Source organism: Myotis lucifugus, unplaced genomic scaffold (genome assembly GCF_000147115.1).
Source record: "Myotis lucifugus unplaced genomic scaffold, Myoluc2.0 scaffold_207, whole genome shotgun sequence".
In the NCBI taxonomy this organism is placed as follows: Eukaryota; Metazoa; Chordata; class Mammalia; order Chiroptera; family Vespertilionidae; genus Myotis; species Myotis lucifugus.
This window is the reverse complement of record NW_005871255.1, coordinates 537,501-554,229: the sequence shown is the minus strand read 5'-3', so window position 1 is coordinate 554,229 and position 16,729 is coordinate 537,501. Positions and strand designations below refer to the sequence as shown.

General features: G+C 40.9%; 1 protein-coding gene across 1 annotated transcript in view; it reads right to left on the bottom strand.

The window, feature by feature from the left end:
* RGS6 (regulator of G protein signaling 6) overlaps nucleotides 1-16,634 on the bottom strand; it is a 463,491-nt gene extending 446,857 nt beyond the window's left edge. Inside the window, exon 1 of the mRNA XM_006097588.3 lies at nucleotides 16,422-16,634. The gene's annotated coding sequence lies outside the window, so the exon portion shown is untranslated. The remainder of the gene's footprint in view (nucleotides 1-16,421) is intronic.
* Nucleotides 16,635-16,729: the final 95 nt, after the last annotated feature.

Sequence of the window (16,729 nt, the reverse complement as noted above, 5' to 3'; positions counted from 1 at the left end):
ACTGTACATCAGATCAAGACCTAACTGACAGCTGGCTTCTCCATCCTTTTTAGTTCCTCACCTGAATCTTTTCCTCCATGCCTCCTCCCCAGCCCCTGCCTCGCACGGCTACATGCTGAACCTCATCATCACCAGTGCCTGGGCCACTCAGGTCGCCCACTCTGTCCACTTTCCCTCTTTACAGCTCAGCTACTCTACATTCACTACAAACATTCTCCAAACTTACCTAGACATTCAACCTACAACTTTTTTAGTTTTTTCTTCTCTCACTGGCTCCATCATTATAATCACTCAATTGCTTCCTTGCAAATATCCTCAACTCCCTCCCCTCCCCCTTTCTGTGTCATATTTCCTGGCAAATCCCCAATACTGACAGAACCGGAGTATCCACCATACAATATCCACACAATATCTGAATATCCAAGATCACATCCAAGCAGGGAACACTTTGGGGTGGGTTGAGGCAGAGGTCAAGAGGAAATCACACAACCAGGCTGACTAGAGGCATTTTAAATTCATGAGCACAAACTTTAAATAACTTAGTTAATACTTCCCACCAGATCTAAAACGTTTTCCTACCAAGTTTGATCTCTTCTTCTGAATTGGTTACCTCATGTCTCCTGCTTGTTCAAACTTTACACACAGTCTCAGTTGATGAGGGCACTTCAAACTCCACTGAAGAAATGGAAGCCAGTAGAGGGCAAGTCTTGCATCTTGGGACACCCTCACCTAAACCATCCTGTAAGTCGTCTTCCCTTCCATTACAATAGAAGAAGTGTTGCTGCACTTACTAACGAAAAATTGTCCCACATTTGCTCTTAAGTGGGAGGTTAGAGAACATTTCTCCTCTCCTCACCCTACCACCCCATCAATGGGGCTCTAGTATAATAACAGTGAGTTACAGCAAAAGGACCTCTAAAACACAAACTCTCTGAGGAGCACTTAGGAAACCTGCAGTCAAGAGAGGAGACTAAAACAGGGGAACTGAAGCTCTGGCATGTACAGCTACAGCAAACATTAAACAGCCCAACCCTTAGCCAAATGAAATAAAACCCCACGCTAACGGCCTAGCTGTCTCAGCTCCTAATATCTCACACATTGTGTTTGGCTTTCAAGCAGTCATCAGAACCAGACTCAGATAAGACACAGACGTTGAAATTATCTGAAAGGGAACCCAAAATAACTATGACTAAATATGTTAAAGCTTATAATGGGGAAAGTAGGTGGTGATTAAAACAGAAAAACAGAATTTTTTTAAATCCTTAAAAAGAGAAAGGCTAAAAATAAAAAACACTGTAATAAATTAAGAATGTTCATTGGTAGACTCTAAATGGCCAAGGAAAATATCAGTGAACTTCAATGAAGATCAATAGAAATTTCCCAAATGAGAGAAAAATATTTTTTAAAAAAATGGAACAGCATATCGAAGAACTGTGGTACAATAGCAAAAGATGTAACATAGTGTAATTGGAACACCAAGAGGAGAAGAAAAAGGAGTAAAAGAAATATTCGAAGGAGTAACGAGTAACAGCTTTCCAGTTAATGACATACACCAAACCTCAGATCCAGGAAGATCAGAAAACACCAGACAGGGTTGAAAAACAAGAGCAAAAACCACTACACCTAAACATATTATATTCAAAGTGCAGAAAATCAAAGACAGAGAAAATCTTGAAAGAAACCAGAAGAAAAAAACACCTTAACATATAAAGGAACAAGGATAACAATTATAGAGGGCTTCTCAACAGAAATGACGCAGATGAGAGAGTGGAGTGAAATAGTTACAATGTTGAAAGAATAACACCACACACCTAGAATTCTATATCTAGTGAAATTATCCTTCCAAAGTGTAAGAAAAATAACGACTTTCTCTAACTGTCCACCTTCCCTCTTTACAGCTCAACAAACAAAAACTGAGCAAGTTCACTGGCAAACTTGCTCAGCAAGAAATGCTACAGGAAGTTTTCCAGATACAGGAAAATTAAATAGGTCAGAAACTTGGGTCTACAAAAAAGAAAGAACAAGCATCAAGGAGGAGATAAACAAAGGAAAAATGCAGTCTTTTATTGTCTAATTCTTAATTAATCTAAGAGAAAGGAGTAAGACTCTTTTGAGCAATGCTCATGAGAAAGAAAAAAGACTATACTTTAAAGGACTACAATATCAATGTCTAACACAGAGTTCCAGAATAGCCTTGACCACCAACTACTTCAAGGTTGGCAAAGTAGGGCCTGGGGGACAAACCTAGCTGGCTGCCTGTTTTTGTATAATCTATGAGCTAAGAATGGTCTTTACAGTTTTTAAATTGCCAACAAAAGTTGAAAGAAGAAGAATATTTTATAACACATGAAAACTATAAATACCAAATTTCTGTGTCCATAAAGTTTGATAAATAAACTCCCATTTGTCTACTGACTGTCTATGGCTGCTTTTATGCTACAGCAGCAGAGTTATATAGTTGCAACAGAGACCATATGGCCTGCAGAGCTCAAAATATTTACTATTACATAAAAGATTTTGTGAAAATAAAAGCATATATTAAAAATATGCATGTTTTATGTTCCCTGAACAAGCCCAATCACTTAATTTTTTCAGAGGATGAAACGGAGGCCTGGAGAAACCAAGTTGTATTCTAATGTCATCTGGCTGGTTAGTAATGGAGCCAGCATCAGAATTTGGGTCTTGAGAGCCTAAACGCCTCTCCTCTCACATGAGAGACATTACATTTTATAAGTATGGGTGCTAAGATTATACTGTCTAATACTACTAATACTACCGACTCCAGGGACTGCAGAAGTAACATTTTATCATCCTCTTGGTTTACATGAAAGGATGTATGACTGCTAGAGAAGAAGTAGGAGTGACAGAGGAGCTTTGCCAATTTTTACACACAAGACAGGGATGACTAAGAGATAAAAAGGATGACGTGTTCCCAGGGGATCCGAGAAGAAAGGCACTCCTCTTGGCTTCTTTTAAAAAAGAATGTCAGTTTTGTTCCTTGGAATTTTGTTGTTTTCTTTCTTCATTTTTTTTAAGAACAGGCAAAATCAGTCCTTTTAAAACCCTCAACCTAGGCATTTAAATATCGGTGCATCTCTTCTATGCTCCATAATGCATGCACTTGGAGCAGCAAGAGCAGGCTTTTCATCTGCTGGAGATAGCAGATGTAACAAAAGAAAGATATACCCATAAAGCTCATCAGGCAGAAGCAATACAAGTCAAAGAAATAACAGGTTTTTGAGTAGGTTTCTGAGGGGTTTTTGTTACCATGTAGACCAGCGGTTTTCAACCTGTGGGTCGCAACCCCTTTGGCGGTCGAACGACCCTTTCATAGGGATCGCCTAAGACCGTCCTGCATATCAGATATTTACATTACGATTCATAACAGTAGCAATGTTACAGTTATGAAGTAGCAATAAAAATAATTTTATGGTTGGGTCACAACATGAGGAACTGTATTTAAAGGGCCAGAAGGTTGAGAACCACTGGTGTAAACAAACATCATACAATTAGAATGTACCACTTCCTACAATGAGGGTCTAACGCAGCCGTGGGCAAACTACGGCCCGCGGGCCGGATCCGGCCCGTTTGAAATGAATAAAACTAAAAAAAAAAAAAAAAAAAGACCGTACCCTTTTATGTAATGATGTTTACTTTGAATTTATATTAGTTCACACAAACACTCCATCCATGCTTTTGTTCCGGCCCTCCGGTCCAGTTTAAGAACCCATTGTGGCCCTCGAGTCAAAAAGTTTGCCCACCCCTGGTCTAACGTATAACAGAACAACCTCAAGAACTAGGAAGGCTTGATAAAATTTTAAAAAAAGAGAGCTCCCAAGGTAATGAGTACATATGGGACCGGGACCGGCGGGAGTGGGGGGGGGGGGGGGATGGGGGAGGTGAGCTAGACATTCCATGCAACTAAACCATTTGGGCAAATTTCACATGTGTGCATGAAAATACTCTTAGCAAATTCTGAATGTAAAGGAACTGCTCAATCTGATAAAGGATAGTATAAAACGCAGCAACCATAATATTTAATAGTCACACTTGGAAAACTTTCCCACTGAGATTAGAAATGAGACAAGGATGCCCACTATGACCACTTCTATTCACCATATTAGAGGTCTTAGCCAAGGCAACAGGCAAAACCAAAAACAAAAACACCTAAATAAAAGACATAATGATTGCAAAGGAAAAAGTAAACACTGTTTTGCCAGTAATTTGATTGTATACATTGAAAGTCCATAATAATCTACATGGAGCTATTAGAATTAATAAGTGTGTTTAGAAAAATCACTGGATACAAGGTCACTATATAAAAACTGATTGTGCCCTAACCGGTTTGGCTCCGTGGATAGAGCGTCAGCCTGCGGACTCAAGGGTCCCAGGTTCGATTCCGGTCAAGGGCATGTACCTTGGTTGCGGGCACATCCCCATTGGAGAGTGTGCAGAAGGCAACTGATCGATGTTTCTCTCTCATTGATGTTTCTAACTCTCTATCCCTCTCCCTTCCTCTCTGTAAAAAAATCAATAAAATATATATATTTTTTAAAACTGATTGTACATGTCCACAATAAATAACTGGAAAATGACATTTTTAAAAGATATCACTTATAATGTATAAAATAACTTCAAATACTAAGACTATATCTCAATAAAGGTGTACAATACCATTAGAACATAGAGAAATACAAAACACTAACAGAAATAACAGGTCTAAATAAATGGAGGGCTATAGCATATTAATGAATTGAAATAATCAACATTTTAAAGACATTAATTATGGCTAGAGATTTAATGCATTCCCAATCAAAATCTCATCAAATATTTTAAATTTATATAGTGATGCAAATGGCTAAGAATAACCAAGCTATTCTTAAATAAGAACATAGCTGGAGGGCATACACTTCTGGATATCAAGACTTATTATTGAGCTATATTTATTAAGACAGTGTGGTATCAGAATAGACAACTTGAACAATGAAAGGGGCTAGAAAGCAGAGAGAGACCCACATATAAATGATCCCATCTGATTTATAACAAAGGTGACATTTCAAAGAGGTGGATAAAAGGAGATTTTTCAATAAGTAGTGCTGGGTTAACTGGATATACATGCAAAAAAAACACAAAATAAATATGGATCCTCTCTTTATGTCATAGATAAAAAACCCCAGGTAAAATGCAAAACAAGAGGGCGTCCAAAAAATTGGGAGAACAGCTTCATGACCTTAGGGTAGGCAAAAATTTCTTAAGCAGGCACAGAAAAAAAATAAGCATAAAGGAAGAGTTTGACAAATTGGATTACATTAAAAGCAAGATCTCCTATTCATTGAAAGAGAATTAAATGTCAAGAGCCACAGAGTAGGAAAAGATACTTTAAATACCCATAACTGGTAAAAATATTTGTTTTTAAAAAGAAAACTCCTACAGTAAATCAATAAGAAAAAGACAGACAACCCAATTGATTATTGGGCAATGAAATTGAATAAGGACTACAAAAGATTAAAGAAAAATGACCAAAATAAAATACATTAAAAAGGCACAACACCATTAGTTACTAGGGAAAATTGAAACCACAATGAGACACCACTACACACCCACCATAATGGCTAAAATGCAAAAGTTTGACAATCCCAAGTGTTGACAAGTATGTAGAAAAATTGAAACAATCATAAACTGATGACAGGAGTATAAATTGATACACCACTTAGGAAAACTCTTTGTAAGGACCTACTAAAGTTGAATATATGTACTCCATGTCCCAGCAATCCAGTCTTAGGTGTATACAAAACAAAAATGCATTTATATGTGCACTAAAATCACATATAAAAAAGTTTATAGCAACATTACTCATAGTTGAAAATATCCCAAATGTCTATTAACAGCAGATGAATAAACAGTTTGTGAAATATTATAGAGTGGGTTGCTATAGAGTAATAAAATGAATAAACTACTGCTACACATCACAACATCACAAGAAATTCATTGTTTGATGAATTTTTCAATCAATGTTGTACATAAGAAGCCACAAAAACAGTGTATATATGTGTGTGATATGTGTGTGTGCATATATATATATATATATATATATGTTATATATTTCAAAAATGAAAACATATGGTGACAGAAATCAGGTTAGTGGTGACTACTGGGGGAAAGGGAAGACGTATGAGGTGTTTTCTGAGGGATAGGTAATATTCTATCTCTTGGAGGAGGTAACATGGTTGACAATTCATTAAACAATGATTTGTATACTTCCTTGAAAATATGTTATACGAATAGAATTCTATGTTTAAAAGAAGAATAGTGCAAATGTTCTGACAAAAGAATATAGCATCTCTGGTTTGCAAGGTGGGACTCAGGCCCTCTCAGAAAGAGCAATGCAAAAAATCATATAATTGCGGGCATATGGTTACAGGAATGGTGGAGGACCCAGGGGTTGTGTCTGTCACCGCTATACACACTCACCCTGATGTCTGTGCAGTAGGCATAGACCAGAAGTAATAATCATTGAATGAGAGAGCTGGTATAGAAGTGAAACGAGATTAGAAACATACCATTGAAGGAATGCCTCACATTATCTGAAAACTACATTTTAGATAGTGAAAGTCTTCCAGCTCTTTAAAATGTTTCAGAACTCTCAAAGAGCGGTTGAAATACTCTGCATTCATTCTTAATAACTCTCCACTGCCCAGCAAACAAAACCCAAAGTCCTTCGGCCAGTTTAGCAGACGGATGCAGTTACTGTTTCTGATTGCCCAATATATTCTCTTGCTATCAAACTTGCTTCCTCTGATAGGGAAAGGTGAGCCTGTGAACTCTCCTGGCCAGAATATGCTGTATCACTAGACACATTGATTGCATTGAGGGAGACATAAGACTCTAATCAGGACTAATCAGGGTCCTTCCCTGAGACTGAGACAAGGACACTGTAAGTAAAAACATCCCTTCCCTGTGTTGAAAGGATGTAACAGTAGAAATATGAATGACCATATACTTTTTCTCTAGTGTTACAGAAGGAGGCAGTCAAAATGATAAGGTATCAAGTAAGAGTGCTGAGATAGCATTTATGTCCCTGGATCTGGCCATGCCTGAATTCCCAGGTACATGAGTCAGATAAATTCCTTTTTGTTTCAGTTGGTTTGAATTTTACTTTAGTTATAAGTTGTTTTGTTTTGTTTTGTTTTGTTTTGTTTTGTTTTTGTCCACATCCTTGAGAGCCCCGAATCCCCATCATCACCATCATGATAATCATCATCACCAACCATCATCATCATCTATGTGACATTTAAGTTCCTCAATAGACTGGCCGTAATTTGCATTTCTAATCTTGTCAATCGCTGTTCATCTTCATATAACTAACAACATGACCCATCTCAACCACAGAAAACTTTCTCCCACCAAGAATTCCCAATAACCAAAACCCAACTCAAACTGATCTATTTCCAAATACACTTTTATTTTTGTTCTTGTTGTTGTTAATCTTCACCCAAGGATATTTTCCCACTGATATTTAGAGAGAGTGGAAACATCGATGTGAGAGATACATCAATTGGTTGCCTCCTGCACATTCCCCAACCAGGGCCTGGGATGGAGCCTGCACAGAGGTACATGCCCTTGACCGGAATCAAACCTGGGACCCTTAAGTCTGCAGCCGATGCTCTATCCACTGAGCCAAACTGGCCAGGGCTCCAAATACACTTTTGAGAGCCAACTAATCCCTCCTGTTAAGGACAACTAGAAAATATAAGAAACTGGGCATTAAACAGATTTCTTTTAAGCTGGGGAGTGGGTTGTAAGGCAGATAACAGGCAAGGAAAGTGGTTTTTTCAGAGACGCGTTTGAAAGCTAAGGGAAGCCAAAGAAACGAAAACCTGGAATTGATAGCATACTTTGGCAAGAAGCTAAATACCCTATGCATTGGGGTGAGATATCTGAGAACTTCCGAATCAGTCATGCCAAGCAAGTGATATAAAGTTTATCCCAAATTTATCCACTTTACCCTTGAGCCACAGGAAGATCCAGGCCTCAGTGGTCACCCCCCCAGTCTGAAAGTCTAAAAGGCTTTGACCATTTGGACGGGGAGCCTCACACAGTGGGGGAAATGCCTCTTTGCATAGGAATTGTGCATTGACTGCAATACAGCAAAACCACTCGTAAGTATTTCACTGCAGGGGCGTGATCTCCGGAAAAACAGTAAGAAGTAACTAGACATTCATTGTGGCACATCCTCTATTACCAGCAGAAGGTGAGGTAAATGTCACTCATAATCAACTTTGTGTTCTCCATTTTCTTTCGGTGAACATAAATATTTATTAAACAGTTTTGCTTGCAACACTATCCCTGTTTCGTGTATCCCTGTTTCCCCATTATTTTTAAGTTTATCTACAGATTTCTCATGCCTGAAAGGTTTTTAAGGACCTGGCTCTCAGTAGGGGGTGGGGGGTATTAAAAATCCTTTGTACCTCTGTCCTTGTACTTACACGGAAACGACTCAAGCACACTCTTGCCACCAAGCCCACTGGCCCTCCAGTGTCCAACTCATCCACTCAAAGAAATCTCTCAGTGGGAAGTAACCCCTCCCTCATTCCACCGATATGTGTCTGTCTTACCACATTCTGTTTCTCCATCTCCCCGCCCCCCCCCACAGGATTTTAAACTTCTTGAAAACAGCCATATCTGATCATCATCATCCAGAAAAGTTCTTCAGTAGTGGGACTTCCTACCAATGTGGACAAGCAGGGCGAGGAGCGGGGAAGACCTTACACCAGTGGTCAGCAAACTGCGGCTCGCGAGCCACATGCGGCTCTTTGGCCCCTTGAGTGTGGCCACGAAGTTTCTATCGCACTGTATGTGCGCACCCGCACATGGTATTTTGTGGAAGAGCCACACTCAAGGGGCCGCAGTTTGCCGACCACTGCCTTACACCAACGGGGTGACCTGGAGTAAGAACTCCCCTCTCCTCCCTCCCCCTGAGTAAATCAGAGATTTCCAGGAACACTCTCTCTTTCAGTAATGCCCTCAAAGCAATCACAGTTTCTCAGCCCTCCGTAGCGTTAAGTCATTTCATCTAATGTCACATACCCCTGCCTAAGGGCAGAAGCTAGCAGCCAATTGCCCACTACCTGCCACTCTCAAAGTTAAAAAAAAAAATCTAAAATATAATCAATACATTTATCCTTTCTGAATGCATACTTTCTATTTTGACCAGCTGCTGAATCAGTCTTTGTTTTAGGATGTATAGTCAGCAAAATAATATAATGGCATCTTCCTGCTTGGTTTGGAATCTGAACACAGCAGCACTTACGTAGCACCAGACATTTTTTACGGTTGTTGTCTTTCTTCTAGAGAGGTCGCAAACAGGAAAAAAAACACAGCTCAAACAGGTGTTTGGTTTGGATTGGACAATGCAGATCTGCACATTTTCTAATTGGAATTAGTTGCTAATGATTAAAAATGTGCGACCACAACGGGGCTTTCTGAGCAGCTCAGTCTCTTTGCTTTAACACAGCTCTCACCCACCCCTAATGCTTCCCAGCCCTGGAATCCAGGCCAGATGCCATTCATCATCTCACATGCGTGGCTTTTAAGGGGGAAAGTGTCTCTACCAAAAATGGGACAGAGGGTCCCATGTTTCCAGAAAAACTAGTTCTTACTCTGAAAGCAAACAATAATTGGTTTAACAACCAATTATCATCAATACCTCTCACCTGAAAAGCTTGCTGGTATTCCTCTCTTCAACTATGAAATTTCTATTTCCCAAAGCCTGTCTCTTCCGGATCTGATTATATAATGTTCTCTCTCTGAATTGAACTGTATTTACTATCTTTGTCATCTATTTGCTATCTAATCTGCCTTATAAAATTCCACACATTCTTTTCACTTAATATCCTTACTGCTAATTTTCTGTTTATTTCTATCATCTTCGAGACAACTGAAATGATCTCAAGGGTAGGGTTCCTGTCTATTCGCCACCTTGTGATATATCAGAGAGACTCGGGACTTTGAGATCAGGTAAAAGCTGAGTTTAAATCTTGGTGTCTCTACTCAATAACTATCTAACCTCAGGTGAGTGAACATCTCTTTCAGGTTTGGTTTCTTCACCTGTAAAATGGGAGCAATACCACCTAATTCCTCTTAAAAGGCATTGATCTGCAAAAAAAAAAAAAAAAAACTTTTCTAAATGCTGGCTGTTATTTCATTAGATCAGTCCACTGCAATATGACAGATCCATAGCTCTGTAGACTGGGCAACTTTCTGTTTAGAAAACCAATTTTTTCTCAAGCATTTACTATGTGTGTGGCTTTGTGCTACAGCAAGACAAAATTATGGTTTTAAGAAAACCAGACCACAGTCAAGTGGTAAAGACCAACATTAATGTATAATTACAAAAGAGGGTTTGAGGTAGATCTAGCTAGGCAAAATCAAGCAAAAAATAAGAATGGAGATTATAAGTATTTGCACTTGCATTCACACTATACTTGTCCATGCACCCACACTCACACCAGTCCCTGCATCCATACTCGTACCTGTCTATGTACCTGGACCCAGTTGGTCCATGCACACACCTACACCTGAAGCAGTCCACGCATCTGCACCAATACATCCTTTCTCCCATCTTCACCCTCCCATAGCTGTCACTCTGAAAGTCAATAACTCAGCAAACATTTACTATCTCCTACCATGTGCCAAGAACTGAAAGAGATAGCAAGGGTATAGACAAAACATAACACATGGCCTTGTTCCGGGTGTGGGTCACCATCTGGCATAAGAGATATCCATGTAGCAGCAGTCCCCACGTTCCCCTTCTCTTCCTGTCGTGACTAATGGCCTTTAGGCTCCAGGAAACACATACATCTTTGGCTATCACAGAGGAAGGTCTTTGCCGGTCCACCCTCTCCACTTAGTGTCTGGGCTATTTGCTTTCTACAAGCCTCCTCTAATCCAACGTTACAACTATGGAGCAGGGTTCTCCCAGGGACTGAGGAGTCCGTCAGATGCTAGGCTGATATAGCAAGTCCTCAGGAACAGACAAAAAATAAGAGGGAAACCATTACCCTGGAATACTTATTTCCCAGCAGACTTATCGGAGGAGGTCATGGAGAGGATGTGACCGCCAGTTAACCCAAGATCTGGATCCTGGCAATTGGGAGCTCCTCGGCCCCTCCCTGTCCTTGGAATGATCCTAACGATCCTTCTGCCCACTGTTTCCACAGTGAGAACCATTTTCAAGAACACAGCCTGGAGACTGTAAGATGCTGCTGAGACCATCTGGCCTGTATATGTGAGCGAACCCTGGTAAGGCCTCTATAGAAACTTTTAAGATTCTAGTGGGTGGGTGTGGAAATCTACTCTTGTTGCCCAACCCTCCTATGTACATTCCCTTGATTATTAAGTCTGCCACCTACCAACCTTTCGTGGTCTGTGTCTTTCTTTGCACACCATGTATGGAAGCTGGTTTCAGATTTTACCCAGGGAATTCCTGAGGTTTCAAATCAACAACTGATTCTCAATATTATTAGCAAATAGTATGGTATGACATGGTCCATCTCCTCAAGTTACTATGCCCCCTCTGCCCTGTACACTATACAGGATCCTATTTGCTCCTCACAGCCATACACACTGAAGGGATAGTTTGTTTTTTATTCCCATTTTACAGATGAGGAAATTGAGGTTCAAAAAACACAATTAACAGGGTTGTGCCTGTTGTGCTACTGAAGAGCCAATGATCACAGTTCTCTGTCAGGGCCTGGGGCTGGCCAGGTCTCAGTGCAATACACATGCCTCAGCTACTTCCGAGGGGTGTCACCACTAGTTCATCTCACATAGGATACTCATCTCAGAAGCCTTTGTTTAATGTGCACTTCCCCCTGGGCAAGAAAATAGCATGACACTAGTGGGAACTCTACTCTGCAAAAACTAAAGATGGCTTTTCCTTTGATGGCTTTACCTAAGTATTTAGAAAAGCCAAGACAGCTAGTCTCCACCACAACTCACTTGAGCAGCCTCAGTTACATAAGCAGCTACTTTGCTCATATTCAAATATTTACACATCTTTTTAAAGTTGCCATACATAAAAAGGGCTGTAGCTTATGTTTCTAACATGTAAGTAGAAAGGAAGGATTTGTTTTCTAGACACAAAGTAGCCACAGATGGTTGACCAAAAGAGGGGTATTTCAGCCCGCTAGACTCTCCTAGTCATCAAATGCACCCCCTCAATGCCCTCTCTTAGTTTCCTCAGTAACCTATCTCATAGAATGTTTGTGGGCTCCAGTGAGCATTGCTCTACCGAGAGAGAGAGAGAGAGAGAGAGAGAGAGAGAGAGAGAATGAGAATGTTGGGGTGCTGTCTGGACTATTGCTTTCTTTAGCTGCTGCTTTGGTAGTTAGGGTAATTAATAGTGAATTTCCTCCTCCCTCCTGTACTGGAATGTAGATGTGGCAGAAAATGAATTGCCTCTGGGAGGCAACAGTGAAGCATTTGATAAGCTTCATGGTTTGTAACATCTCAAGCAGGTACTCTGAGTTGTTATTTAATGTAACTCATTAGGTTTAATGTGCATTTTAACTGCCTACTTGTGGGCATTTTTGCTTTTCTTGTAGTTTGAAGAACTTCATTTCATGACTGATTATTACTCTCATTACAGACTTAATAGTTTCATATTCTGGATGATGGTCTTTTTTCTCTTGACTACTTCAGAAAGCTTTTCCCCCATGGAGAAACTGATATCGATTCAACCAATGCTTACTGAGCCCCTACTGGCAGGTACATTGCTGGCATGGAACGGGTGGATGCAACGAAAAGTAAAACAGTGCTTCTGCCCCCAAGAGCTTACTACCTAGTTCTCCGTGTGGTCCCCAGACCAGCAGGGTCAACATCACCTGGGGACTCTCCAGACCAGTGGTTCTCAACCTTCTGGCCCTTTAAATACAGTTCCTCATGTTGTGACCCAACCATAAAATTATTTTCGTTGCTACTTCATAACTGTAATGTTGCTACTGTTATGAATCGTAATGTAAATATCTGATATGCAGGATGGTCTTAGGCGACTCCTGTGAAAGGGTCGTTCGACCGCCAAAGGGGTCACAACCCACAGGTTGAGAATCGCTGCTCCAGACCAACTGAGTCAGAAACCCCGGGATGACCCCCAGCCATCTGTGTTTAAAAAGCCCACTTCAGACAAAGATGATCCTTATCAAATGTGAAAACAACAAATATATTGTTAGCTTCTTGAGCTAAATCTAAAAGTGTCATTTGTCTGTGGAGGAAACAGGTCCAGAGGCCAAAGGTCACATGAGGAGTGGGTGGAGAGATTGAAACCAGAACTAAAGTCTCCCACCCAACATGGCCAATGTTCTATTTCTTTTCTGATGCTTTCATCCCTAAGTCTTATAGGGAGCCCCAAGTATTACTGATCCAAAGTGCAAATCTTGCTTTTCAAAGAAAACACATAAGCAGAGAAACTATTGTCTTTAAAAATAAGGACCACTAACAAAAGTTAAAGCCCAATCTATCAAAACCATCCAGGAAACTAGCAATAATTTTCCAAAACTTTAACACATATCCAAGTTTCATTTACAAGATCTGAAATTTGGAGGGGGTGGGCAGGCAGGGGTAAAAAAATTCAATGAATAATGTGATCAGAATAAAGCCTGGAAAAATATATACAGTTGTATGCAATGGTTCACCTTCTGTGGGAGAACTACAGATGTCCTTTCTTTCTTTGTAGTTTCCCAATTTTTCCCCAGTGGTTAGATATTACTTTTGTAATAATAATTTTTTAAAAAGTAAAACTGTTTCTTGAAATGTTACATGCAGGTCACTCAACATGAAGGTTTATTTTGTAATCCTATTTCTCTCCATACAGCAGGACAGTGTGTGTGTAGTAATTATTTATATCATGCCATATGTTACAATAAAGATGGAATTTGGTAAATATATTCCTTCCAGCTGGCACTGAAAATGAAGAGGTTAAATGCTTTCCTGGGTTCAAAGCATTCCGAATTAAGATGAGCTAACTTGTGAGGCTAAAGGAAAATTAATCCCAGCACTGACATCTCTGAGAGCATCTCTTTTGAAAAATGTTGATGTGACACAGAGCTCCTTACTCATATCTCCCTGATGTTTAACCCCTGGCACAAAACAGAATGTTCAGCAATTCCTGGCAAAGTCGAAAGAGTTGGAGAGATAAAATGCCTGGGAGAACATCAGAGAAATAAGAAACAGAGTGATCCTATTTTCACATAAAATTCTGTCCCCGTGGTCAATCAGACATCCAAAATTACTGGCAAAATTATATTGTCCTAAATGTCCTTTTAGAGCAGTGGTTCTCAACCTTGGCTGCACGTTAGAATCACCTGGGAATCTTTTTAAAATCCTGATCCCAGGCCCAGAAATCAGGATTTTAAAAAGATTCCCAGGTGATTCTAATGTGCAGCCAAGGTTGAGAACCACTGTTTTAGAGACTTATTGATCCTAGCACAGTGCATACAAATGTTGGACCATGACGCTCTATACCTGAAACCAATATAAAACTGAGTGTCAATTGTGCTTCAATTAAACATTGTTTTTCTTTCACAAGAAATGTTTGCTCATTTTAAAAAATATCTATATTGGCTATCTTCTTCCACAAAATCATTCACAAATAAATAAATGTCTCATTTAAAGAGACCTTTCTGCCATAAAAGCAGAAATGATGTAATGTTTCACTTGATAAGAAAAAAATTTTTCGCTTGAAGAAAAACTAGCATTGTTTTACTGAAGCTCTCAGCAATATATCAGTGAGTATTAATTTAACTTTTTTAAAGGAGACAGGGAAATAAAGGTAAGAACCAATGTAATGAGTATGAAAAAGGAAGCACCAGTGGCTACCTATGTCATCAAAATACCTTGCAGTAGTGGATATTTCTAGAATTTACAGACACTTTCAGGAAAGGACAAGTTATTGGGGTGAGGGATATATATATATATATATATCCCCAATGTTTATAGTACATAAAATCACCATACTTACACAACAATTTAGCTTGACAATAATATCAGAGAACTCAGAAAGAATCTATCATCTTGGTTTTCTCAGTTCAGCATGAAGCTTTTGCTTATAAAGGTGTATCTCCAAAGAGTACCTCTCAAATTCCCCTCAGTCCTCAACTTGCTTTGTTTCACAGGGTACTCCTATCCATTGCAAAATTAATCAATTAATAAGAAGAACACGTAGCATAAAGAACACACAAAAAGTCACAGAAAGTTTCTCACCAACTCCCCAGTGCTCCCTCCACATAATTCCCCATCTGCCTCTGAACATGGATCTGTAAAAGCCTTCACATATTAAGGTAAACCTTAACAGTTTCCTTTCTGTCTACCACTTTGGACAAAGCGCTCGCGCGCGCACACACACACACACACACACACACACACACACACACTTGTAGCTCAGCCTCTAACTCCATTTGGACACGTACAAGCCCAGTTCTTATTCTTCCACCTGTCATCCCCCTCTGGTGAGAAAAGGGTGCAAGGTTAGGCTTTACCTAATTCTGCTTATTTGGGCAGTTTTACTCTGGGGCTGCTAAAAGATATTGAAGAAACTCCCTGCAGATGTAGTGCCTAAGCACTGATAAACACCCAGGGAACAATTCCAAGCCAACAATAAGATCCAAAATATCTTCAGTTTGTAGCGTGGAAATGCCACTCCTCTCAACAAGAGAGAAGGAAGTAATATTCCTCCCTACTCCACCACATTAAAAAAAAAAATACAGCAGCTTTTCCTTCTGAACAAAATTAAATTTTCTGGGTCACTTTCCCTGTCTCTCTGGGCCACTTGCTCCGAGCCTGACAGTGACTGTAAATACAGGGTCTCTTCAGGCGACCAGCTTAGTCGTCATCCTCTCAAGAGACAACACCTGGGTTCCCTTTCTGCTGCGGTTCCCAAAACCGGACCCCGACACCCACCCCTACCACTCGCTGGCTTTTCCTCCAAACCACAAACGGGCCAGCTGATTCGGAGGGAAAGTTCACGACGGTCTGCTTGTGAAGTAAAGCTGCCCTAACTGCCGCCACCACATCGTCGGAGGCTGGGAGTCCCGGACGCACCTACCGTCTGCACACTGGTCCCAGTGGGTGCGCGCTTCACACCCCAAGCCCGGAGCATGCCTTCCGTGCAGACCTGCACCCATCCCACACAAGTCCGCACGCCAGCTCGCCTCGCCACTTACGTAAGCTCGTGCCTCTACGGTCCCAAACTGCACGCGCGCACACCCCGACACTTGTCACGCATCTGAAACGGACCAGCATCCACACCCAGGCGATGAAATGACATCAACCCATAGGGATTGGGGGGTGGGAGTCGGGGCACGCCGTTTTAAGACACCTTTCCCCCCACTTGTTTCTCCCCCATTTTTGGTCACAACTACCATTACCTTAGCAACCAAAGAATTGCCTGGACTCCCCCTCCGGCTTCCGAATGTGTCCTAAAGCCAAGCTGGCGCCAGGTCCATGGTAAAGCTAGAGAAGCCCAAGAAACGGGGATCCGCAGCCTCTTGGGGGCGGAGGGGACGTCTGGGTCAGTCTCCGCGCTGCTCTCCAGCGTCTCGCCTCGTCTCGGCGAGTTTCCGGGGGTGGCGAGCGCGGGGACTCAGCGGGCGGAGAGGGGGAGCCCGGGGCCCGCGAGGAGGCGCGGCGGGGCGCATGGTGCCAGGGTCGCGGGAAGGCCCGGACGGTCTCCAAG